Source organism: Mauremys reevesii, unplaced genomic scaffold (assembly GCF_016161935.1).
Source record: "Mauremys reevesii isolate NIE-2019 unplaced genomic scaffold, ASM1616193v1 Contig136, whole genome shotgun sequence".
Taxonomy (NCBI): domain Eukaryota; kingdom Metazoa; phylum Chordata; order Testudines; family Geoemydidae; genus Mauremys; species Mauremys reevesii.
Window position 1 is genome coordinate 106,694 of NW_024100756.1, and position 27,806 is coordinate 134,499.

General features: G+C 44.0%; 1 long non-coding RNA gene across 4 annotated transcripts; it reads right to left on the bottom strand.

The window, feature by feature from the left end:
* On the bottom strand, nt 1–27,806 carry LOC120393020. Of its 4 annotated transcripts, none has more exons than XR_005591876.1 (5): nt 27,324–27,806; nt 11,695–11,799; nt 9,788–9,911; nt 2,446–2,578; nt 1–87 (listed from the first exon to the last, which is right to left on the bottom strand). It is a non-coding gene; the product is annotated as an uncharacterized LOC120393020 (long non-coding RNA). The 4 variants fall into 4 exon arrangements; XR_005591875.1 differs by lacking the exon at nt 27,324–27,806 and adding an exon at nt 16,717–16,778; XR_005591877.1 differs by lacking the exon at nt 27,324–27,806 and adding an exon at nt 14,908–14,954.

The window sequence follows — 27,806 nt, forward strand, 5'->3', positions numbered from 1 at the left end:
TTCCTCAGTCAAATCTTGATTTTTCCTCTAAATCCCAAATCTCAGCTTCTTTCTTTTCTAATTGTATTTCCTGAGACAAACTCTTCTCTTTAGTAATAAAAAAAAAAGTGCTTAATTTGTGAAAGCAAACTATGTCAAATATGCAATATTAGCTTTTATGGATAACACTATAAAATGGCAATATTGCCAATTTTCAATTTTTCACCTAGCAATACATTTTCTTAGTATTTCAGAATATAATTACTTATGTGTTCTAAAACTGCCTTTATTCCCAAACCATGACATTGGATAGCTGAGACAATTTTAGCATTGCCAGAATTCAGTTTTGCAGAAAGAACATACTGCTAGTCAAATCGCTCTATGCTTCACAATTGTAACTGTTTCTACAGCCCATCTTCACTGAGGTCCGATGGCTTGTACTCTGAAACTCATGGTTGACAGGCAACAGTACCAATGGCTAGATAAAGAATGTTGGTGCCCTATTTGTCCATTTTCCTCTCTTCAAACTCCAGCATATATAAAAATGTTCAAGGTGTTTGATGAACTGATGTATGGAGTAAAATTAAGAGACACGGGCAATACAAGAGATTTCCTGTATTGCAAAGAGAATTCTATTGAATAACACCAACTTACCATATGAAACAAGACTACGCATTCCCTTCCTACAGGGCAAGGAAAATTCAATGTCTCCAAGACCCAGAACTTGGTGAGAAAGAGGAGCAGACAGAGGGGAAGGGAAATGATACCAATCAACAGTTATTTGAAATATATCAACACCTAGGGTGAAGAAGGATTATTTAGGGTGATGATTCAAAGAGGGGTGTGGCGGGCCGGTTGCCCGCTCTCGCCCTGAAGGGGTTGGAACAGCCCTGCAGAGGGCTGTGGCTGGGGAAAGCAGCAAGCCTGGGCTGATTGGGGAGGCAGCTACAGCTGGGCCAGTCCCCAATCAGGCCACAGCTGGCCCTTATAAAAGGGCTGTGAGCCAGGCACTCAGTCAGTCTCCCTCTCGCTCTGAAGGGAGAGGGACCTGGCTGCTGGGGTACTAGAGTGAAGCAGGGCTAGGGAAAGGCCTGGAGAGCTCCAGACTGGCAACTCCCCAGGCCGCAGGGCCTTGTCCAAGTCCCACAGAGGTACTGAGTTGCAGGGAAAGGCAGCAGGTCCAAATCCCCCAGCCAATGATGAGTGGCCATTACAGACTGCAGTCAGCCTCAGTGAAAGGGGGCTAGATGGTACTGGCAGTAGCCACTGAGACAAGGTGGAGAATAGGGGGTGGGGATTCCCTGGGGTGGGGAGACCCAGATAGTGGATTTCTGCTGGGAGCAGGAGCCTGACGGGGAGGGCACCGGGGTCTGGGAGGGACATGGGGGCCAGTGAGGAGAGGGATAGTGACCAGCAGAGGATGCTCCAGCTAGAAATGAGCTCAGTCCCTGGATGACCAGAAGGAGGCACTGCAGGGGTGAGAGGATAGTCAGAGACTTGTTAGAGAGGAAGAACTGTCCGGGGGTTAAGGGTGACAGCCTAGGACTCTGAGCACCCACATTCAGTTATGTTTCAATTAAGACGAGGTATTGTTGGTTGCAGTGCACAGCTACAGCACAAACATCTTCTGACTTATTTTTTGTTCATAATTATTCCCTCCAGAAAATGGAGATAATGCTACCATTTGACACCTTAAGAACCACAGCTAGAAGATAGCGAAAGCAAGAAAATGGACTTAGAAGGCGTTACATTTTATTAGCTAGCCGAAAGTGCTGCCACTTGCCAAGAATAAGATCAAAACACAAAGCACTTATTTGGATGGCCTCATGGATTGAGAGTGCAAAATACTGATTAAAATGGGAGCAGGACTGGGTCCATACATTTAATTTTGAAATCTCATTAAGTAAGGTTAGACTTCTACAGGGATAAGTGGGAGCAGTCTCCTTCTTTACAATGGCTATTTAGCAGAATTACCTGTTCTCTTAAACCTCAATCTGCAAATTGCATTTTCCCAACCAAATAGACAAATGTAGGGAAAAGTCAAATTAGGGCTCGGCAGGTAACATTTCACCACGTTTAAGCTTGATGGCGACCATACACAAGCTAAAAGGATAATAGTTTGAGGTATATTTGTTTGTTTGGGATTTTAAAACACAGGAGCACATTGTAGTATTTAATATGCTGACCATATAGTTCTCTTTGGGACATATTTATTCCTCATTTTAAATTGCTTTAAAACCATATAATTTTATGAGTTAGTACTATATATTTGTATAAAGAAGTTCCATCTCAGTTTGGAAAGAGAATTGCGTGTATTAACTGAAAGTTAATTTAACTATATCACACAATGGGAACTTTTTTTCTTGGGTATTCTTCAAATCACCATTGATAATGAGGTTTAAAGAACCTGCACACTGAAGTAATAGTTTGTAACAGGATTTAAATAGGTAGAAATGTGTATCTCACTTTTCATCTCTTCCGCATAATTCTGGGTCTCCTTCAGAAACTGTTTAGCTGTTTTCAGTTCTTCTTGCAGCTGATGGATTTCTTGAGATTTTTGATCAGACTGGCAGCGAAGAAGGTTTTTTTCCTCCATTTCCTACAACAAAACATTAGTTACAAAACAGTTGATTAAGTCAATAAACTGAGAGTAGTGTGATGTGGAATACTACCCATCTGAGTCCCATGAAGACTCTGGAAACATATACATGAGTTAGGAACACAAACGGCACTCTTGGCAGTCCTCAGAGGGCAGACAATCCTTTTGGGACGTCTCCCAGCTGGCACAGATCACAGCAGTACTTAGGTGGCTCAGGATATGGAACCAGGGAGCTGCAACCAGTTCTCTGGTGCCTGCCTATAGCAGATCTTGACACAGGATAGAATTCAGCCCACAAAAACAGAGCGTCAGTGAAGTTAAGTGACTTGCCCAAAGCCACAGAGGGGAGTCAGTATCAGAACACAGGAGAACTTTCCAGTTCTAGCTCCTGTTCTCAGACCACCCATCTCTCAGTGTGGATGAGTCAAATATATGAAGTTGCTCTTGGGAGCAAGATAGCATTAGATGTAAAGTATTATTAGTCAGTAATACCTGGGGGCTCGGGATAGTACATTTTCTAAGCATCTTTTTTTCCAAATATTTTAAGAAAAGTTAAAATACCCCATACAACTATGTCCTACCTGGGAACTGAAATAAAAGTTATTTCTAAGAAACTAACTCCTTCCACCCAACTCCTGCATTGCTGGGTAACAGATGGCATGGCACTGGTGGGACTCTACTGGAAGCAAGCCATCATTTCTTCATCTACTTACTACGAGCAGATGGGCACCAGTGCGCAGAAGCCAAATTCAAGAAAAGGGAGGGTCTGGATGGAAAACAAATTAAAACCTTGCCGACACAGCAAGTCTGTATTTTCAGCTATTTAAACAAGTCACCCAAAGAACATAACTAAAACCGTTGATGCTTCTAGTTATTTTCCTTTTGTCTCACAACCTTCTAGTCCAAACTGTCCAACTGCTATACCGTAACAAACACACACACACACACACACACACTCTATCAATCATTCTAAAAGACACAGGTGTCAAGCGACAACATTTTCAGACAATGCTGATGTATGACAAATGTTTCAAAGCTGTATGAATTCTCAGCTTCCTGTGTTCAAAATATCAACAAAATTCAAGGGGTTTAAATGGCTGAAATGCCCAGCCCTCTTGCTGTGACTCAGTACAAGTGGCTCTGATTAAGAAGCATTCAACAAAAAGCTGGAACCAACAACCTAACATAGCTGCAAAAAAAAATCCCATGCTCTGATGCAGGACGTTCACAAAACTATTTACAAGAAATGCATTCTCCTACCTTAATCTGGTAAGGCTACATCCCATCATTTGTATTTACAATTTGGCCTCAATCGCATAGGCCATCATTAACTCTTGCTTGAATCATCGCAATCCAATGTATTTAGACTTGAATGCTTCTGCCCTGCAAAATCTGCAAGAGTTACAGAACACAGCAGCACACCTCCTCAGTAATACAGGTTCACTTGAGTACATCAGTCCTATGTTTCACTCACTCCGCTCATTCCCCAACAGAACACTGAATCAAATCTCGGTCTTTATTTTCAAAGCTGTAAAGGAAATGGGCCCAATATACCATTTTACTCTCTCAGACTTCAGTAGCTGTGTTCCTCAGGAACAACTGTCTACACATCAGAAGTAAAACTAGCAGATGCAGCAGACAGGGCTTTTTCAGGAGCTGGCCCAATACTATGAAATTCACTCCTGCAAAAACTTAGAATGACAACTAACATCACCATTTTTCGTATTTACACTCCCCGCGCCCGCTCCCGCCCTCCACACTTTGCCCTCTGGGACAGTGATTTTCAACCTCTTTTCCGTTTGCAGACCCTAGAAAATTTCAAATGGAGGTGCAGACCTCTTTGGAAATCTTAGATATAGTCTGTGGACCCCCACAGGCCACGGCTTGAAAACCACTGTTCCATTGTAATGACAACCTTTCGAGAACCCCTTAGACAGTCTGCAAACTCCCAGAGGTCTGTGCACCACAGGTTGAAAACTGCTCTGGGGGATATGGGAGAAATAGAAACCTCAAATAACAGATGCTAGTCACTTAATTATTCTTAACTCTGGAAAGCATTCAGATACAACAGCAATTGGCACAATAGAAGAACTTAAAAAAACCTAGTCGCTGATGTTGCTTCTACGACTATTTTGAGTTCTCTTCCCTTTCATTTTCCTTCTAATGCCAAATTAAAGGAAAAATCTTTTAATCTACAATCAAGGTTTTTTAAAAATCAAAAGTTACAGCCAGATGCTTTTTGTGTAAATTGGAATAACTTTACTGATTTCAATGGAGCTATGCTGATATATGCCAGAGCAGGATCTGGCTTCATAGTTAGAATTTTGTTGATAATGCTAGTCTATAGTCCTTGAAAAAGTTAAAATGTACAAATCATTTGGGGGATTTTCTCTTGCTTTAAATTGATTGTGTGACCAAAAAAGTACCCACTCCTCCATGAAATCTTAGAATTAGGCAAAACACACTTATACTTAGGAAGCAGCTACTGATTCTAGAAGTTCCAAATGAACTCAGATATTTAATATATTCTATTTTTTAGGACTAAACAAAGAGTCTCTTGAACCATACTACATAATTAGATTAAACAAATAATTCCATATGAACTGTAACCCTATCTGTAGTATGCTGGTGCAAAATCATTTTTTTAAACTCTGACCATACAACCAATTTTTGGCCTTGGATCAGTCCACATGGAATCAATTGCAAAAACTGCAAGATCGGGGCCTTATCTTGTATCACAGCTATAGGTCTTGTGACAGGGTCGGGCCAGAGGGCTACAGGAGAGTGATCCTATTGGGATGCAGGAAGTGGGGAGCCCACTGCTAAAAGATCCCCCCAGCCTTAAAGGGGGGATCAACAAGACCTGGAAACCAAGTGGTTTCAGGGGACAACTAATGAAATAACAGGGACAGACATGCTGTCAAAGGCTCAAACGAAGGGAACCAGATGGGGACACTGAGCAGAGAACCCCGGACAGCGCCCACTGCTCCTCGAAGGCATGAAGGGAGTCAGTGGACGCCTCCCAGAGGATTTCTGCCCGGTTGCGTGAATGGATGGAGGACCGGAAAGAGGCCCCACAGTTACAGGCCAACCTCCTCTCCCTGGTTTTATAGATGGCCATTTTAGCCAGGGCCAGGAGGAGGTTGACCAGGAGGTCCCGTGACTTTGTGAGGCCACCGATAGGCAGTGCATAAATAAGGAAATGAGGGGGAAAGTGCAGCCAGAAATGCAACAGGATATCTGTGAGGAGCCAGAATAGAGGCTGCAGCTTGGCGTACTCCAGGTAAACGTGCACCAGAGTCTCCCTCACGCAGCAGAAAGGGCAGGTGTCCAGGATGGGGGTGAACTGCACCAATTACACGCTCGTGCTCAGACCCCTGTGAAGAAGCGACCAACTGACATCCCCGGCGGGCCTTGGGAGCAGGGTGGAGTATAGGCTGGCCCACCGGGGCTCCTCACCCTCTAGAGGTGGCAGGAGGTCCCTCCACTTTGTGTCAGGGTGGGACGCAAAGGTGAGGAAGTGCAGAGTGTGGAGCACGAGCGCGTATAGATGTTTCCTTGGCGTGGTCTGGAAATGAACCGGCTTTAAGTCGTGCAGATGGCTTATGCTGAAGGGGCACGGAAGCCGGTTGGGTCCATGGGGCAGGGGCCCGCTACAGGAGAATGAGAGAAGGCAAATATATTAGCCCCCGATTAAGCAGGTCCCTTTTCCCTGGGTAAGATAACAGGGGCAGTTCCAGAAAAATCAGGAATTTGCTGGAACCAATGAAGGCAGGCAGGCTAATTAAGACACCTGGTTTAAAAAGGACCTCACTTCAGTCAGTGAAGGGTGCGCAAAGTGCTGAGAGTGAGAGGGCCTGCGGCTGGAGAACTGAGGAGTACAAACGCTATCTGGCATCACGAGGAAGGTACTGTAGTGAGGATAAAGAAGATGTTGGGAGGAGGCTATGGGGAAGTAGCCCAGGGAGTTGTAGCTGTCACACAGGTGTTACACGTAACACTGTAGACAGCTGCGATCCACAGGGCCCTGGGCTGAAACCCAGAGTAGAGGGAGGGCCTGGGTTCCCCTCATTCCCCTCCCTCCTACTGGATATAAGAGGAGTTGACTTGGACTGTGGGTCCCACCAGAGGCGAAGATCCCTGGCCTGTCTCCCTGGCCCACTAGGTGGGTCAGCAGAGACTGTGGAGATTGTTCTCCTTCCTTTTCCCCATGCTGGCAAGTGATGTGGTTAGCTGAGTGAATGGCAGGTTTGAGCCATAAAACTGGCCAAACTGAGGGCTGCCCTGAATATCTGAGGTGAGCAAATCCGCCAATAAGTGCAGGACCCACCAAGGCAGAGGAGGAACTTTGTCACAGTCTTTTAAGATGCTCCAAAAAAGGACAGCCAGAATAAGACAGTATTGAAACACAACTTCTGGTGGAAATACACTATTCTCCAACATAGAGCTTGCAGAGTTCCCCTGGGAGTCGGTAAGGCATAAATGGCACCAGTTCTTACTGATTTCCAGTTTAAATTATTAATTATTCCAGTTCCTTTGACTGGTTTGCTAGTAAAGCCTGTTCTGCTCTGCACAGCTTCTGTGTTAAGCTCACTGGAGTCCTTTTGCAAACAGTGTTTCACTGCTATTGCCTATGAGGAAAACACATCACATTTTATTTGTAGTTATATTGAATCTATATTAAAAAATTAAAAATTCCTGATGTCCCTTTAAATGATGAGCTCCAGAGATACCTTAGAAAACAAAGCCAAAAGAATAAGCTACGTTCTGCTTCCTCCTACAGAAAGAGAAGTTTGGAGTAACTGTTGACTTCTGTGTTGTATAACTAAGAGCAGTATTTGGCCCTAAACCTTGAAACTCAGCATGATGGCTTTAAAAAAGTGCAATTAAAAAAAGCCCAAATATCTGAAAAATCCATCCTCCTTTCACTGTCCAGTCCTGGGTTCTATATTCTGTATCATACCAAAAACAGTACAGGTTAAGGTAACACAAATCTTTAACTCAAGACTGGGCAAGGTTATGAAAAATATTTTCAGGCACATTTTCAAGTATATGGTTGTAATGTATAAATATATTCATAATTTAAGCAATAGTCATAGTACAGTCTGGTAATCATTGGGAATCCTAACCAGTGCTTTCTTTTAAGCTCAATCATAAGGGCAGCAGATTTAACACTTGCTCTCCATTTTTTTTAACATAACATATTTTGTCAAAGCGAGCACCTATTGGGCTTAGAAGATGCTTCCCCATTCCCACTCAGTCCTCAGCTGCTCATTTGAGAGGTAACATTTAGGTGTTGGACTGATGATCAGCTATCACCAAATATGCCATTGAACAGCCAACAAACAGAAAGGATCAACACCAAACTAGACTCAATTCGGTACAATCCAAATACCAAGAGATTGACAAATTACTCTACCTTTTCCACTTACTATATACTCAAGGAATAGGTTACATGTTGTGAAAAACCAGTATTTGTACATCTTAATTCCCCATATTTATGGACCAACAAAGACATTCAGCTTGCACCTCTGTCTCCATAACCACATTCTTCAGGGGCAAGGGAAATTAGTGTCGTGCTATCCTCTATCTTAAATTTATCACCTGACTTTATATCGCAAGGATAGGCAACTTATGGCATGCGTGCCACAGACGGCACACGAGCTGATTTTCAGTGGCACTCACACTGCCTGGGTCCTGGCCACTGGTCCAGAGGCCTCTGCATTTTAATTTAATTTTAAATGAAGCTTCTTAAACATTTTAAAAACCTTTTTTACTTTACATACACCAATAGTTTAGTTATATATTATAGACTTATAGAAAGAGACCTTCTAAAAACGTTAAATTGTATTACTGGCACGCAAAACCTTAAATTAGAGTGAATAAATGAAGACTCGGCACACCACTTCTGAAAGGTTGCCGACCCGTTATGTCGCTATCTAAACCAGGAAGTTAACAAGATCATAACTGTACCACCACCAAATTCTAACTGGTTTTCAACCTTTTTAACCTGTTTTATATCAGTCATAATAGCTCCATAGTACTCCAAATTAAAAAGGAAGTAAAAAATGAGAATGAAATAACCTAGTTCCATTCTAGAAAGGAGTAGGCTTTTCTGGATAAAAACCTATAGATGTCCAAGTTTGAGTATGAATCGAGTGTTTCAAGAGTAAACCTGGAAAGAAGAGTATGTGTAGAGAAAATACTAACCACCTCTGTAGAAAAGGTTTGATTAATGTGCTCACACAGCTAGGATGACACATAGCTATGCCGGACAGCTATCGTGGACAAATTTAGAACCTCTGTATGAAGTCAGTGTAGACCATGTCTATCATAAATAAAAAAGCAGTTTTCTATTAGAGAGTGTGGATAGAAAAGAAGCAGTGCTCATATCAGAACAAGGCTAAAGGGAACGGTTGTAGGGCATTACCCCCAGATTGCCTTTGGGCCCATCTGCTACCTCAGTTTACCTTTAATCTTGCATCAAACCAGATATCACATGTGGTGATTTTACAGTAGTGCTCTCTTCCAGGTTGGTTTATTATCATAACACAAGACTCAAACATACCCTTAACCAGCCTCAATTATTCTTTTCCGCATATAATGCCTCAAGTTTTTCCAGGTCTTGATCAGAGCAGGCCCATCCTTGTAGTCCCACCCCTCTCCTAGCTGGGACTTCTGCATCCTGCAAGTCCATCAATGGAGGCTTATCCCTGCACAGTTTCCAATTCCTTGTAATTCTCTTTCCCCAAAAGGCTTCTGCCTTGGAGTTCTGGAAAATTGTCACCTGTCCTCTTCACAGGCCCTCTGCCTGGGCACTAACGAGAGAGAGTCTCTCTCTGAACTTTTGGGGCAGAGGGGGGGGGGTCTCTCTCTCTTGAATGACCACAGGCTGCCCTTTTACCTGCCAGCAGGCCCGGTTTAGATGCATGCTTCTGTCACATAACCCTTGTATTTATTCCCATCATACAGGGAGATGGGCTAAACCTGACAAAAGGTGCAGCTGTGCCCCAGTCTTTTAATGGACCAGCTCACCCTGTGACAGGAACATACTGCAGCTTGCTCTGACCTGTGATATGTTTAGTTGCACTTAAATATTAGTCATGTATAGATCTTCAAGCACAATAAAGAGGACAGTTAAATTTTACATAAAATAAAAACTCAGCATCACCACTTCCATTTGAATAGTTCAGATATTAAAAATCCTACTTTGTTGAGTTCTGCTCGTAGAGCATCGTTGGCTTGCTGCAAGTCCTGGTTTATCTGGTCGCACGGCAGATCCCCTGTCAGTAAGTCATGTAGCTGATGAAACACTTCTTAGAAATGTAGAAGACTGGGGGGGGGAGGGGTAGGAGAGAGAAACACACTCTAGTTACATGTTTCTTGTCAAGTTACTATAACTATTAACACTGGAAAACGTGGGGGAGGGACTGTAAATTGCCTCTTTAAAAAGTTACTAATTACACTAAAGCGCTCTCTGACAGAAGCAAAAAGAGTTTAAAACCCATTTTTAAGTAAAGCATAAATTCTGTTATGGCCACTAATGGCCATGACTCACTTTGGCCAATCAGAGTAGCCTACTTCATCTGCTACACCAAGACAGGTGGATCAAAAAAATACTAGCAAATAATGGAATGAAGCTTATATATCGATTCAAAAGTAGATCTCCATAACAACATTGAGCATTACAACTAAGCAACCAGACTAATCCCCAATAATCATGATCCTTTGGGGTGCGGGGAATTCCCTTCTTTGCTATGATTACATGTTTAGCTTATTGCTGTCAAAATGTTTTTCATGAGGAAAATGCCTTAGTTATTTTCAATTTGACTTAACACATGACTGGGCAGCAACAGAAGTTTGGTAGAGGGGCATTGACTCCTCCCGCCTCAGGTCTGGAAGAGCAGAACTTCACTAATGCACACCTCCTAAGATCCTTAGGAATCTAGCCCATCTCCTGCAACCATTAGGAGATGCAAAGTAGATATCCATCTGGGTATAATTCATTTTTGTGGCTTCTTCCAGGCCCCACGGTCCTTATGGTTGGGGCTCTACATGAATTTGAGAGGGGATTTATATGAGGGAATAGGGCTATGAGGGGCACGGGACTTTTAGTCGGGGGTGTTGGGGTTGGTAAGGAAAAGAGAGGGCTGAGTGGGGGAGCAGAAAGCAGAGGAAGATAGGGAGGAAAGCACTAGTGGCGTCTCCTGGCAACAAACCTCTCTGCCAAACTTCTCTTGGCAGCAGCTGCAGGACTCCTCTAACAAATCATAGCAGGTTTGTCAGCTGGAGAAGGTAGTGAAGTGCTAGTGCTTCCCCTCAGCTTTCTCCTAAGCACCCTCCTATCCTCCAGCAAGACACCTGCTCCATCCCATGTCCTCAAGCTCCCCCACAGCCTGTTCCCACTCTCATTGCCAGCCAGAGACCCATCCTATGAAGTCCCCACCCTCTTGGATCCCAGTGATCCATTTCCCCAAATCTTTATGTCTCCCCACCCCCTTATTATACCCAGCCTCTCTGCCCTCAGACCCTTTCCAAAGGCCCACTCCTACCCTGGCTTGGCCTGCCAGGAGCAGAAGAATGCAGGCGGGGAGGGTCAAACTCAGGAAGAAGTGAGCAAATTATTAGCAAAATGTTCAAACTTTTTTCTGATTTTATTTTTGTCATCGAACTATAAATTAGAGGTGAACACATTGGTAGCCTGCCTGCCCAGCCTACCTTGAAGAAATACGGATTCACTTCCTCTTACCAAGTTATAACCACCAGACTACTATTATCACCAGCTAGGGAACATGGCTTTAGTCAACTTAATTCGTGGTAGGCCAGTAAATTGTTTCACTAACAAATACAGATCCATTCAAGGAACTGAGAGGGTGTGGGACCAGCAGGGCCCCATGTACCGGCGCATAAGCACAGGGCTCCAGAGGTTGCCAAAGCTGGCCCTGGGGTACCATTACGGGAAAAATTTTGACAGTGTGCATGTGGGCGCACACATCAAATATGGAATCACAGCGTTTTTCTTCTACATGGACAAATACTCAATGAACAACTTGTTCGCTCTGGTAATAGCAGTCTGGAGGCAACTTTAAACTTGTGAAAAATGGGTCTTGTCTTACCTTTTCCTTTTCTTTTCTTTTCTGTTCTACGGACCGACGATTATTTTCGACAAATTGTCTCTGATGACTCAGTAGGTCGTCCATTTTTTGCTCCAACATTTCACGCTATACAAAGTTTAATCATAAATCACAGTGATGCAAGGGTAATATTTATTATTTGTACTACAATAGCAATCCCGCCCCCGTAATCAGGATTGAAATCCCACTTTAGTAGGCAGTGTTTAAAAAAAACAACAACAACAAAAAACGACATACATACAAGGAAGTCATGGTCTCTGCCCCAAAATTGCTTACAGTGTTCCATGACTTAGTGAACACTCAAACAGGTATCCCATACCAAACTGAGAACAGATTACACTTGGCTAGAAGACAAGTGTGTGCTAAAGTTTTAATAAGTGTTTAGGCACAGGAGATAAATTCAATGCAACTTTAAATTTACAGAGAATCGGCACATTGATTGATCAGAAAAAAATTACTGAACTATTTTGAACATATTTACTAATATAATCTGCAATTCAATCGGATTTCAAACTCATGTAAAGAAGCTAGACTATAATAAGAAAAGCTCTCAACAGTCACATCTAGAGGTTATGGTGACAGCTATGCCAGTAACTCAGGTAATTTACAAGTAGCATCACTGTGACATCAGAAGCAGCAACCAATCAATCTTTCCTCTGCACTTTGCTATCAGTCAGTGAAGTGGAGAGGGCCTATTCACAGGTCAAAAGTTCTCATCGTTAACTTACTTGAACATCTGTATACAAACATGGTAATAACCCTGGATTGACTCATTGTCCCTGGCCTCAACCTACTCGCAGCCAAGACCTTCTCTCAATGGGGTCCTCACAGAGGTAGCAAAGAACAGCCATTACCGTACCTCTGCAGAGGCAAATTCTTAACCTCCATTCATATGATGGTATAATCTTCAGCATCCCGTATATAGGATGTAGGAAGCAGCAGAATTTTCTAACAAGCAGCAGCATTTTCTAACATTCTTAAGTAGGCAGCAGAATGTGCATGCATAGATAAAATCCCTGACAGCAAAGAGTAGGTGACAACCATCACACTTACAGAAGACATATGTGGTGGTGCCTTTCCCCACGGCAACATAACTTCTTTAATCTAAGTGTGTATGGAGGGGCAGAAAGGGGATGGGAAAAGAGTTAAGCTAAAGAGAAATATGAAGAATCGTGGAATCCATGACTTGCATGAGCTACAATGTTCTACCCAATGCACACGGAAATTGTGGAGCTGCAACAATTGGCAGAGGCCAAAACATTCAGCTGGACTAACTTCCCCATGTTAAATAGGGTGAAAAGCCAATGATTTTCAAAGAAGGAGACAGTGGTGCTGTTAAAACGTCTTTTTATGACACTTTCAAATGGCTTTAGGATATATAAAATATCTGTGTTTCTTAGATATTTGTTATCGTTATTCACTCTACCACAATAACAATACTGCATTGCTGGCTGCCTCATTAGAGAGCTGGCCTGCTATTTGTTCAGTCTATCAGAGCAACTTATCCATAAAGGAAAACTTTTCAAGGTGCAGATCTTCCCCACAGCACACACCCACGTAACTGGTATTAAAAAAAAAAATTAAAAAAAATGAAAAGGTAGGGGAAAAAAGGAACCAATCACTAATCCCAAAAGTCATAGAGCAGCAGATGATCCACTAGTTTCCATGGTTCTCCTGCTACGTTGTCCAGTATATCAATGCAGTGGCTGACCCACTAAACCAAACAACCACTTCATGCAGTGGCAAGGAAGCTCCTGCAGAGAAAGGAAGTGCTGTGCAGGCTGCTGAAATCTTGCCCACCCTATCCCATATAGCAAAGTGTAGGCCTCTTCATGGATATGGAAAGATGGGGCCAAATAAGGATTTGCCTCTTAATGAAAGGCTGGGTTTGACTGGCTTTATTTCTTTACTCTTATCAGTGTACACCTGTTTGGCATCTGTTTTAGCTAGCAAAAAAAAAATCCATTTTATATGATTAACACACGTTTGCTCCACTAATGCAAATTATTTCAACGTTTCAATTATATCAGAACTATAGCCACAGAAATTTCTTGGCTTCCTTGCACTGAATACAAGAGGGCCTTTTCCCCCTTGATTCTTCTGCAGCAAAACAGAGAGGTCTTGGAAGGACCCAAGATCTTGCATTCTGAGCACTTTAAAACTCTTCAGTAAGGTGTGTGAATTCTTTCCTGTCATGGAAGGGATCCAGAGGTACCACCAGAATTTAGAGGGTCCAAAGGATAGAGAAAAAATCTGTCCTGGATCATGCAGGTCTGTGACTCTAAGTGGACAGCACTGTTCTCTTTTCTTATTTATGTACCAGCCTCACAGACTGCAATACAGTTCTACTAATAGGCTTTATTAACTTCTGCCTGTGCTGGTGCTGCATAAGCAAAAGTATGGATGTTTTAGCTCATATAAAGCTATTTAAATCTTTTAAGGGCATAGGGAAATGGTGGACTTAAATATACAGTAGAACCTCAGAGTTACCAACTCGGGAATGGACGTTGTTCGTAACTCTGAACAAAACATGATGGTTGTTCTTTCAAAAGTTTACAACTGAACATTGTCTTAACATAGCTTTCCAACTTAACTATGCAGAAGAAAAAATGCTGCTTTCCCTTCATTTTTTAGTAATTTAACACAGTACAGTGCTGTATTTGCCTTTTTTAGCCGGGGGTGGGGTGGGGTAGAAGGGATGTGTCTCTGCTGCTGCCTAATTATGTTCTTCCGGTTCCAAACGAGATTTGTGTGGTTGACTGATCAGTTTGTATCTCTGGTGTTTGTAACTCTAAAGCTCAACTGTAAATTATGGAGCCACCATTAGCAAGCACATACATAGTTAAGCTTTGTTGGAGAACTGTGTAATGAATTGTGTTAGTGAAATGTGTACTAAGTAATGTTAGAGAAATTATTATATACAATTCTGGAAGAAAATAGGAATGTTTGCTTTTTGTATGTAGTTCTGCTGCTTGAGATTGTCAGATTTTGCTGAAACAGTCTGTAAATCAGAAAATTGGTTTTTGTGTCTCATCTATAAAGTTCTTGACCAAGCAGATAGCAGGGTAGAGAAGAGAGCTGTTAGCTTTCAGTAAGTCAGGTACAATCTCTCATCCCCCCACCCATCCATTCAATCAGCTAACAAGTTTTTTTTTTAATCATAATATTAATAAAATTCACTGCTTGTTCTCTCACCTTATTCTTGGCTTTGATTATTTCAATGACAGAAGACCCCAAACTCTTCATATATTCCATAGTTACTAAAAAGCTCTCAACAGTCACATCTAGAGGTTATGGTGACGGAGCTATGCCAGTTACTCAGGTGATTTACAAATAGCATCATTGTGACATCAGAAGTACCAACCAATCAATCTTTCCTGTGCAATTTGCTCAGTAACTCAGGTGATTCATAAGTAGCATCATTGTGACATCAGAAGTGGCAACCAATCAATCTTTCCTCTGCACTTTGCTATCAGTCAGTGAAGTGGAGAGGGCCTATTCACAGGTCAAAAGTTCTCATTGTTAAATTACTTGAACATTTGTATACAAACATGGTAATAACCCTGGATTGACTCAATGTCCCTGGCCTCAGCCTACTCCCAGCCAAGACCTTCTCTCAATGGGGTCCTCACAGAGGTAGCAAACAACCGCCATTACCGTACCTCTGCAGAGGCAAATTCTTAACCCCCATTCACATGATGGTATAACCTTCAGCATCCTGTATATAGGATGTAGAAAGCAGCAGAATTTTCTAACAAGCAGCAAAATTGTACAAGTCAGGTACAATCCCTCATCCCCACCTGCCTATTCAACCAGCTAACAAGTAAAAACTCAAGGCCACAGAAACAGATGAGTACGAAGAATAAAAATTGCAGTTGTAATATAAGTACAACTGCATGCAGCCAGGAGTGTGACAGCAAGGAATAGCTGCGATGGGAACTACACAGATATAAGTAAGTTTTAGCAGGATAAGCAAAAATGTATTAATCTGTGTTAGTTATTGTGATTTATGCAGGCGAATCTTTTAATCAGGGCGGCTCAAAACCCCAGCACGCCACGCACGCGTCGGGCGGCATTTTCCCAGGAGGCGGCAGGCGGGTCGGCGGACCTTCCGCAGTCATGCCTGCGGGAGGTCCACCGGAGCCGCCAGACCAGCAGACCTCCCGCAGGCATGACTGCGGAGGCGCTCGTCCGCGGCTCAGGTGGACCTCCGCAGGCACGACTGCGGAGGGTCTGCTGGTCGCAAGGCTCGGGTAGACCTCCCGCAGGCATGACTGCGGACGGTTCCCTGGTCCCGCGGCTCGGGTGGACTTCCCGCAGGCATGCCTGCGGAAGCTCCACTGGAGCCGCGGGACCAGCGCACCCTCCGCAGGCACGTCCCCGGAGCCGCGGGACCAGCGTCCGCAGCGCCCCCTGCGGCATGCCGCCCTGCTTGGGCGGCCGGATTACTAGAGCCGCCCCTGCTTTTAATTAGGGGGTGAGAGTAGAATAGATATGCATAACGACACAGATGAGGGAGCTTCCTCTACTGAGTCTGTGCAAAGTTACAGAACAGAGGATTAAAAAATAGATGATTGACATAATAGTGGAGAAGAGACAGAGGAAAAATAGCCAAGCATAGCAGAGATTTGAGAAGAGTCACCCTGTCCCCAAGAAAGATAAACTTGAGCACTTTCTTGTCTTGCCTTATCTTTTTTTGCATGTTTATGTAATTCATACGTGATAGTAGCATTGTCTAAAAACATATATAATAAAGGCTAAAATAAATTGTTTAAGCCTAAATTGAAGTGGATTTGGTTTTCACCCAACAGGTTGACGTTTGCATTTAAAGTGGAACTAAAAATCCCAGTTTCACAGTATAATAAATGAATCTACTTTCCAAGTTCAGCAGAGTTACACTTTAGATTACATTATTTTTTTGCATAAAATAGTTTCTTACTTTGCCAGAGACATTTTTTTTAAAAAAATCACAATATTAATAAAATTCACTGCTTGTTCTCTCACCTTATTCTTGGCTTTGATTATTTCAATGACAGAAGACCCCAAACTCTTCATGTATTCCCTAGTTACTAAAAAGCTCTCAACAGTCTCAACAGAGGTGATGGTGACAGAGCTATACCAGTAACTCAGGTGATTTACAAGTAGCATCATTGTGACATCAGAAGAACCAACCAATCAAACTTTCCTGTGCAATTTGCTCAGTAACTCAGGTGATTCATAAGTAGCATCATTGTGACATCAGAAGTAGCAACCAATCAATCTTTCCTCTGCACTTTGCTATCAGTCAGTGAAGTGGAGAGGGCCTATTCACAGGTCAAAAGTTCTCATTGTTAACTTACTTGAACATCTGTATACAAACATGGTAATAACCCTGGATTGACTCATTGTCCCTGGCCTCAACCTACTCCCAGCCAAGACCTTCTCTCAATGGGGTCCTTACAGAGGCAGCAAAGAACAGCCATTACCGTACCTCTGCAGAGGCAAATTCTTAACCCCCATTCATATTGTTGGTGTCACTAGGCCTAAGTAAACCAAAGTTGTGACTACAGGCCTGAGTGAACCAGAGGTCTTCCATGCTGTGAACTTTAACCAGCCTAAGATGCTAACAGACAGCAAGCAAAATGGGTAACTGTCAGCTGTTTCAGCTTGCAGATGCAGGAGTTTGAAGGGGAGGAGGGGGAGAGGGGGGAGAAAAATCTGTATGCGTTTGTGCTGTGAAGGCCAGAGATAAACATGCGGATGAGAACTTTTCTAACACGCTGAAATGTAATGCCTAATGTAACTGCTGTTGGGAAGGGAAGGGTGAGGGGAAAAACCGAACAGAAGGCTTACACAAACAAGGGGGGTATAAATGCTGGGATCCCGCCTGCGCGCCGGTGTGCAGGAGTTGAGACTGGTTTGTCTCCCTGGCACCATATATGGGCTCAAATAAACCTGGTTATTGCTTCTCCACCCTGGTGTGATAATTAGTGCTACGCACACCGGGCAACGAACCTGCTGTTGCTCCGCCTCGGGCTCTTTGAGCCGGCAACAATATGATGGTATAATCTTCAGCATCCTGTATATAGGATGTAGGAAGCAGCAGAATTTTCTAACAAGCAGCAGCATTTTCTAATATTCTTAAGTAGGCAGCAGAATCTGCATGCATAGATAAAATCCCTGACTGCAAAGAGTAGGTGACAACCATCACACTTACAGAAGACATATGTGGTGGTGCCTTTCCCACAGCAACATAACTTCTTTAATCTAAGTGTGTATGGCAGAAAGGGGATGGGAAAAGAGTTAAGCTAAAGAGAAATATGAAGAATCGTGGAATCCATGACTTGCATGAGTTATAATGTTCTACCCAATACACACGGAAACTGTGGAGCTGCAGCAATTGGCAGAGGCCAAAACATTCAGCTGGACTAACTTCCCCATGTTCTCAGGCATTCCTGCACCCCTCAGAGTTTCTCCACTAATCTCAACTCAGAGTGCCTGCAAAGTTCAGTAGCTCCACCAGAACCTCCAGTTCTCCTGGTAACCACAGAACCTGAGGGACCCCTATCATACTTCTAAGGACTACAATGTTCCCCGTTTCTTAGCTCCCCCATTGTTCTCTGCATAACACCGGGAGCTCTCTGCCAGCTTTCTTTCTTTGCATGGGAAAGATTTCAAAATGTCTTAAAGAAATTATCAAGAAAATCCCCAGGCAGAAACCAAACAAAACAAATCATTAAACTCTGTGAGTAAAGTTGACAGTACATGTAAGTTTGTTTTTTTTAAAAATTCGTAATTCTGCAGTTATGAAAAACAAACAAAATGAAGCATTAGAAACCAAGGTAATTCAGAGTTAAGATCAAAATAAAAGACAGCCTAACATTTGAAAAGTAGGCAAGATCAGGGCCGGCTCCAGGCACCAGTGTAGCAAGCAGGTGCCTGGGCAGCCAATGAAGAGAGGGGTGGCACGTGCAGCAGTTCGGCGGCAATTCGGCAGTGGGGCCGTCACTCCCTCTTGGAGCGAAGGACCTGCTGCCGAATTGCCGCCATAGAAGAAGCGGCGGTAGAGCTGCCACCAATCGCGAATGCGGCTTCTTTTTATTATTATTTTTTGCTGCTTGGGGCGGCAAAAATGCTAGAGCCGGCCTTGGTTCAGATGCAAGTCTGTGACAACTGTCAGTAGGAACACAGCATGTGTCCAAAAGACACTTTGTCCGGACATAAGATAAGCATAAGCCGGGTCTGCAAAAAAGCTTGGAGTTCTCCATCCTTCTCTTTGAGGAGATCTTAGTCTGGAATCATCTCTGGACTCTTCCGTGCCCTGTACCTTTTTCACAGAAAGCTTCTTGTCCGACATGCCAGATTTTGAAAGAGGATGTTGCTGATGAGGCCCAGGAAGCGAGGGACCCTGTACTAGCACTCTAAGGAGCAGAGAAGGCATTTACAGGATGGTTATCTGACCCAGGCCCTGAAGCTACTCTCATTGCTTTACCCATTAAGTACATCTGGAGCAGGGCTTCTCTAGATTTGCAGGTCCTGCAAGTGAAGGACTTGCAAATATGTATTTTGTCTGGGGGAATGTTCCTGGAAAATGCCAAACATTACAGGCTATAGTGCCCGTGTTTGATGGGCAGTATGTAAATCCAGGGGACTTAAAAGCCATCCTGACACCAGAAAGAAATAGCTATTCTGGTTAAAAAACCAAAATGCCAATGAGCAACCACTAGCTATCTCTATCTACATGCTGCACAGATTTAAAAAGAGCCAGGTATTTTGTTAGCACTGCTCACTGCCCATGTTCATCTCAAAGCCAGGAGGCATGAGAGGAACTGAGTGGTGGCTGGCCTGCTCCACCCTTTTATGCCCTCGGTGCAGGATATGAGGATGCTCAAGGTGCATGAGACTCTGAACATGGGTGAGTGGGGTGCATTGCACACCGTCAGCAAACTGTGGAAATGGATAACCACTCGAAGGGAAAAAAGTTGCAAAGGGACAGCAGTGGTCTGTTCATTAAACCAATAATACACTGGCTTTTACAAATTGTCCTGGAGCCAGTACTAAAAGCCCTTGATCAAAACACCAGTTCAGTATGGAGATCTTATCTCGCAAACTCTTATGTGAAGGACTTGAAAACGGCACATTTTCCAGGAAGAAAGATTAGAGGCTAGAGGGTACGTCTACACTACGGGACTATTCCGAATTTGCATAAACCGGTTTTGTAAAACAGATTTTATAAAATCGAGTGTGCGTGGCCACACTAAACACATTAAATCGGTGGTGTGCGTCCACGGTCCGAGGCTAGCGTCGATTTCTGGAGCATTGCACTGTGGGTAGCTACTCCGTAGCTATCCCATAGTTCCCGCAGCCTCCCCCGCCCCTTGGCATTTCCGGGTTGAGATCCCAGTGCCTGATGGGGCAAAAATCATTTTCGCGGGTGGTTCTGGGTACAGCCTCACCCCTCCCTCCCTCCCTGACAGCGGCAGACAACCGTTTCGCGCCCTTTTTGCTTGGTGAACCGTGCAGACGCCATAGCACAGCAAGCATGGACCCTGCTCAGCTCCATACCGCAATCGTGGATGTTTTAAACACCTCGCGCACTCTCGTGCAGTATATGCTGAACCAGGACCTTCGAACCAAGGCGAGTAAGAGGCGGATACGGCAGCGCGGCGATGACAGTGATGAGGACGTGGACACAGAATTATCTCAAACCGCGGGCCCCGGCGCTTTGGAGATCCTGATGGTAATGGGGCAGATTCTATCCATTGAACGCCGATTTTGGGCCGGAAACAAGCACTGACTGGTGGGCCCGCATTGTGTTGCAGGTGTGGGACGATTCCCAGTGGCTGCGAAACTTTCGCATGCGTAAGGGCACTTTCATGGAACTTTGTGACTTGCTTGCCCCTGCCCTGAAACGCCATAATACCAAGATGAGAGCAGCCCTCACAGTAGAGAAGCGAGTGGCGATAGCCCTGTGGAAGCTTGCAACACCAGACAGCTACCGGTCAGTCGGGAATCAATTTGGAGTTGGAAAATCTACTGTGGGGGCTGCTGTGATGCAAGTAGCCAAAGCAATCACTAAGCTGCTGCTACGAAAGGTTGTGACTCTGGGAAACGTGCAGGCCATAGTGGATGGCTTTGCTGCAATGGGATTCCCTAACTGTGGGGGGGCGATAGATGGAACCCATATCCCTATCTTGGCACCGCAGCACCAGGGCACCCAGTACGTAAACCGGAAGGGGTACTTTTCAATGGTGCTGCAAGCACTGGTGGATCACAAGGGACGTTTCACAAACATCCACGTGGGATGGCCAGGGAGGGTTCATGATGCTCGCGTATTCAGAAGCACTACTCTGTTTAAACGGCTGCAGCAAGGGACTTACTTCCCAGACCAGAAAATAACAGTTGGGGATGTTGAAATGCCTGTCGTTATCCTGGGGGACCCAGCCTACCCCTTGATGCCATGGCTCATGAAGCCATACACAGGCAGCCTGGACAGTGGTCAGGATCTGTTCAATTACAGGCTGAGCAAGTGCAGAATGGTGGTGGAATGTGCATTTGGCCGTTTAAAGGCTCGCTGGCGCACATTACTGACTCGCTCAGACCTCAGCCAAACCAATGTCCCCTATGTTATTGCTGCTTGCTGTATTCTCCACAATCTCTGTGAGAGTAAGGGGGAGACCTTTATGGCGGGGTGGGAGGCTGAGGCAAATCACCTGGCCGCTGATTACGCAGCCAGACACCAGGAGATTAGAAGAGCACACCAGGAAGCGGTGCGCATCAGAGAAGCTTTGAAAACGAGCTTCTTCAATGTCCAGGGTACCTTGTGACTGCTGTGTTTGTTGTTGAACACCCAACACCCTTGATTGACTCTGTCCCTGTAAGCAACTCGCCCTCCCCCTTCGAGTACAGCTTTCTTATGCAAATAAAGTCACTCTCATTTAAAAGCATTAATTCTTTATTTTTCATTATAAAAAGAGGAGAGAAGTAAGGGTGTGCTTTGGGAGGAGGAAAGGAGGGATGGAGAAGGCCATTAAAAAAATTCAGAGTAACGGCATCCTTCTGGTTGGGCTGTCCACGGGGTGGAGTGGGCGGGTGCAGAGCCTCCCCCCACGCGTTCTTACACGTCTGGGTGAGGAGGCTAAGGAACATGGTGAGGGGGGAGGGTGGTTATACAGGGGCTGCAGCGGCACTCTGTGATCCTGCTGCCGTTCCTGAAGCTCCACAAGACGCCGGAGCATGTCAGTTTGATCACGCAGCAGCCCCAGAGTTGCATCCCGCCACCGCTGATCTTCCTGCCGCCACCGCTGATTTTCCTGCCGGTCTTCCTGCCGCCACCTCTCATCTCGGTTGTCCCTCCTGTCCTCACGTTCATCCCTCCTGTCCTCACGTTCACTGGCCTCTTTCCTGTAATTTGAAACCACGTCCTTCCACTCATTCAGATGAGCTCTTTCATTGCGTGTAACTTCCATAATATCTGAGAACATCTCATCTCGCATCTTCTTTTTCCTCCGCCTTATCTGTGCTAGCCTTTGGGATGGAGGAGGGCTTGAAAAATTTGCAGCTGCATGAGGGAGATAAATATTTAGAAAGATACATTTTACAGAACAATGGTTATACTCTTTCACAGTGAAAAGCACTATTCACCTTACATAGCACATGTGATTTCCCTACAAGGTCGCATTTTTCATCTTAATAGTGACTGCTTGCATCTCTGGGGTTACAGATCTCACAGACACAGGTCCAGGCATCAGGATTCAGCTTGCATGCGGCCATGGTAAGCCACTGTCTCAGTGATTTACCCCTCCCCCCCCAACGCATGGCTAATACCACGCTAGCTCCCTGCTAATCAACAACCGTCCCCTCCCCACCCACTGCTTGTCCGGTAGCTTGGGAAGCTCGCCTCGCCGGTGACCAAACAGAAAAGATCATCGGCATTTCACCCCTCCTCCCCGGCCGCTACGTGCAGGAAAGTGTTTTTAAGCTGCTGCATTCCACGAACCCAGTAGAAAAATGGCCACCCCCCTTACTTAAATTCCTGATTTTTAACCAGGTTATCCTGAACGATATCACTTTGCTGAGGATAACAGAACAAGATAAAGAGCGGATGCTTCTTGAATGCCAGCAGTCCCGGGACCATACGCTGCGATGCTTTGCCACGCAATGATACCTGATTACTTGCTACATGCATGGCATGGTAAAGTGTCCTACCACGGTGGGCAGAACAAGGATGCCTTGCCCAGAAACCTTCTGCAAAGGCTTCTGGAGTACCTACAGGAGCGCTTCATCGAGATGTCCCTGGAGGATTTCCTCTCAATCCCGGACATGTTAACAAACTTTTCTAAGTAACTATACTGTCTGCGAATGCATCCCAAGTCCTCAGGGCAAATCAATCATTAAAAAAGGCTTGCTTAAAAAACACTGTTTGCTATTTGCAAAGGTACACTCACCAGAGCTCCCTTCCAGGCGTCATTCTCTGCAATAGTTGCTTGCGAGGGCTGGGAGCAGGGTAATTCCGTCAGGGTGATAAAAAGCTCCTGGCTGCTGGGGTCACGGAGTGCTGTGTGCTCTCTGCGAGGTCTTCCTCTTCTTCTTCCTCTTCATCTTCCCGTCTGCATAATCCTCAGACATGGCAGAGATTACAACCCCCACCTCGGAATCCACAGTCAGGGGTGGGGTACTAGTGGCGCAGCCCACGAAAATAGCATTCAGCTCAGCATATAAGCGGCATGTTTTTCGACCTGCCCGGACCTTCCGTTTGCTTCTTTGGTTTTCTGGTAGGCTTGTCTGAGCTCCTTAACTTTCACTCTGCACTGCACGGAGTCCCTGCTGTGGCCTTTAGCAGTCATAGCCTTAGAAATTCTTTCAAATACTTTTCATTTCGTCTTTTGGAACGCAGTTCTGTTAGCACTGAATCATCTCCCCATATAGCGATCAGATCCATTACCTCCCGAGCGGTCCATGCTGGGGCTCTTTTTCGATTCTCAGGAGACTGCATTGTTAACTGTGCTGATGAGCTGTGCGTGGTCACCTGTGATGATGAGCTCTCCACGCTGTCGAAGCAGGAAATGAATTTCAAAAGTTCCCGGGGCTTTTCCTGTCTACCTGGCCAGTGCATCCGAGTTGAGAATGCTGTCCAGAGCGGTCAGTGGTGCACTGTGGGATAGCTCCCGGAGGCCAATACCGTCGATTGCGGCCACACTAACCCTATTCCGATATGTTAATACCGATATTAGCGCTACTCCTCTCGTCGGGCAGGAGTACAGAAACCGATTTAAAGAGCCATTAAAATCGATATAAGGTGCCTCCTAGTGTGGACGGTTGTGGCGTTAAATCGGTTTTACACTCGTAAAACCGATTTAAACGCCTAGTGTAGACCAAGCCAGAGTCACTGAAAAGGCAGAGTTGAGGTTGTTTGAGAGCCTGAATTATACATTTCCAAATTGATAAATGTTGGGTTGCAATTTACGTTTAACTTAACTTTGAATTTCCCGTATTTTTAATACTTGTTATTTTTAATTACTACAAATTTATTGTAAGGCACTCTCATCCTTGACTCGAGTTTACCCAAGTATTGAGCCTGCGATAGTTTAGAATCCAAGTAACTTTCCCCTGAATTTATGGCAGTTTAGGCTGAAAATATTAAACTATATGACAGTGTCCCTTTAAGGTCACAATTGGCCACCAGGTGTCAATCTTCCTCTATGGAATATTATTGGTAGGGGCCTACGGTCCATTTTGGTCAATTTTACGGTCATAGGCTTTTAAAAACCATAAATGTCATGATTTCAGCTATTTAAATCTGAAATGCCACAGTGTTGTAATTGTAGGGTCCTGATCCAAAAGGTATTGTGTGTGTGGGCGGGGTGTCACAAAGTTACTGTGGAGGGTGGGGTTGTGGTGCTGCTACCCTTACCACTGTGCTGCTGGTGTTGTGGCGCCGCCTTTAAGCTGGGAGGCCGGAGAGTGGCAGCTGCTGGCTGGAAGCCCAGCTCTGAAGGCAGCACAGAAGTAAGGACCCTCAATTTGAGAAACACTGGTCTCCCCCATGAAATCTGTATAGAATAGGATAAAAGTACACAAAGACCAGATTTCATGGTCCGTTTGGACAGAAGCCGTGGCCCGCGCCTGCTGGGGATAGAGAACTCCAGGGCTGTGGGCGCGGTGCTCTCTGTCCCGGTAGGCACGGGGCCGCGGCTTCTCTCCCCTGCTCAGGCACTAGGCACTAGGGGCACTAGGCACTAGGCAGAGCACATCAATGAACCGCATTGGGGACCACTGACTTAAACTGACCAGCTTGAAACCCGCTATAAGCGCGACCCTGCATTTATCGCCATGGAATTTTTTGGACCCCAAACATCGCGTTATAACGGGGTTTCACTGTACTTACAGTATTAGTACTTTAAAGCAGCCTACACATTCTAATTAGACACTTGATAAGATGCAAATTAGAAAAAAACTATTTAAAACTGCTTATCAGGTTAAATATGTAGCAATATAAAAACATTTTAAAAATATATCATCAAATTGGAAAAATTGAAAGGCCTTTACAAGTCTGGTTGGCACAATTTATATTTATTTTTGAACTTGGATAGTGGCTGTAGATCAGTTTCACTTTGTTTTTTACTAGCTTCATTTTCTGATTCTTATGCATTGGCACAACACTGCAGTGTTTAGGCCACAAATTTTGCAGAGGTTCTTTGTCAGGGGTTCTCAAACTGGGGGTTGCAACCCCTTAGGGTCGTGAGGCTATGATGTGGGGAGTCTCAAGCTGTCAGCCTTCACATAAACCCTGCTTTGCCTCCAGCATTTATAATGGTGTTAAATATATTTTAAAGTGTTTTTAATTTATATGGGGGTGGGGGACTTGCTATGTGAAAGGGGTCACCAGTACCAAAGCTTGAGAATCACTGCTCTTTGTTTATAAGAACTACCTCCACTGGAATTTTCTAAAACATTATTAAAACATTTCTATTTGGTCTTAAGTTTTGAAAAAGCTGCTTCTGAAGAAAAGCTATTAGAAACCTATATTTGGGGCCAAATTTAACCCAATAGTGTTCATTTAACTTATTCAATGCATGTCTCCCTTTTTGGAAGGGGCCTTTTGTAAATATCATATAGGGTCTTTTTTTTCACATCACTAAAACCACTTATCTAAAAATCAAAACTGTTTTTTTCATGATACACGTGTGTGTGTTTGGGGAGGCTCAGAATCTATAGTTTCTTTTCCACAGACTTCAATGGAATTTTGCACATGAAGAACAGTAGTCATCAATTTCAGATTATTAGCATGTGAAATGAATGATCTGATCATTCTTTTATGAGGACCTATTCCACTGGTACTCTATCTGCGAACAAACAGATGGCAGCCAATGGCAGTTGAGAATTTTCCTTTTTTCGGTCACTGACCCTTCTCCCTGCCCCATCCCCTTCCTCCCCCCCCAACACCCTCCAAAAAAACCCAGACAAACAAACAAACCAACCAACCAACCAACCAACCCTTCAGGCTTCCAAAGCTGAAACTTCATCTTAGGTTTGCAATTAACTTTACAATGTGACCGTGCACATAAACTAAGCCTTGAATGAAAACTCTTCCCTTTTAAACTAACAGTAAGCAAAGGGTGAGTGTTTGAATTGAGATAACTGTCCTGCAGAACAGCATTACCATTTAAAAAATGATCTTTTTCAAAGACCACTTGCCAATGATTTTGGCTTAATTGGATTAAAGCAGAAATCTAAGAAAGGAGACCCATCCATTCACTGAAAAAAAATGGAGGATACAGACACTGTCCCAAACACTTCCAACAAGGTAACAAAATTTACTGACAGAAAATCTGAAGACCAAAGACAGAATGGCAGAGCAGAAGACATGAAATGGCCTTAAGTCACCTGTCACCTTATCTGCTGAAGATAAGGTTCTTCCTATAGTGTTTATTAAATGTTTACAAAGACTTCCAAGTGGGTATCCTGCACAGCTGCACTGACACTAGGGCTACATTACAGCTTAAGTCGACATAAGGTTTGTTGCTCAGTTGTGTGAAATTAGTCACCCACCTGAGCGACATAACTTACACAGAGTTAAGCGTCGGTGTGGACAGCACTGTGTCAACAGGAGACATAGCTGCCACCGCTTGCGGGGCCCGGATGAATTAAGCCAACGGGAGACCTCTAGACCTCTATCCCATCGGCTTAGAGTGGCTACACTAGAGAGCTTAAGCTCAGAAGACTTCTCAGTTGAAGAAGCTCCAGATGCTCATTCAACTATGGTTCTAGTTTAAGCAGGCAAGGATCTCCCTGAAAAATGACTTCTTGATAGAACAGATTACTCTACAGAACCTGCCAAAGAATTAAATTCAAAAACACAATAAAACAAGTCAGTTTCTGAGCTCAGTTAATTTTTTCATACTGGAAAAACTTTATAAACCAAGAAAATAATTAATAAACATGTATATAGGGTTTTTTACCCAGAGATCTCCAAAAGTCTTACACGTTGAGTAGGTATTTTACTCCCCTTTTATATATAAAACAGTCTTCAATGAAGTCCTTAAACACAGAGGGTTTTAATTCTCTTTAAAAAAATAAGATGTTCTTATTTACAAAGTAGATTTAAAGTCATAACTACACTTGCAAGATACCTTGGTTCTGTGTTTTTAACTGCTCGATGACGGAAGAATTACCACCATTTTCAGGGAACTTGTTGTTGAAATCTGTCTTCTTTGATCTTAAGCCACTGTGACTAGGAATTGCCTCCTATCCCCATGGAAAATGGGATGAAGTAAAAACCTCTCTTTAAAGGGTTTCTTGACTGCTGGATGAAGGACAGCTGTGTGTCTTTTCTTGTTGCCACGAGAACACTGATGAAGAAGCCTGATGCCGAGCAATCTTTCTGTGACTCTTAGTACTTTGAGGATGAGAATGATTTATTTTCTATTTTAAAAGAGTGGGGGAAAGCATATCTACCTTTACATAGCTGACAATTCATAAGAGAATTAATTCACTTCTGTATGATGGAAATAAGATAGGGCAATTGGTCAAGCTGTCAGTTGCAATTTTGGATAACAGAGTCCGCGACACAGATCGTCCATCAGCACAAAGTACTATATGATTTACACCAGTCT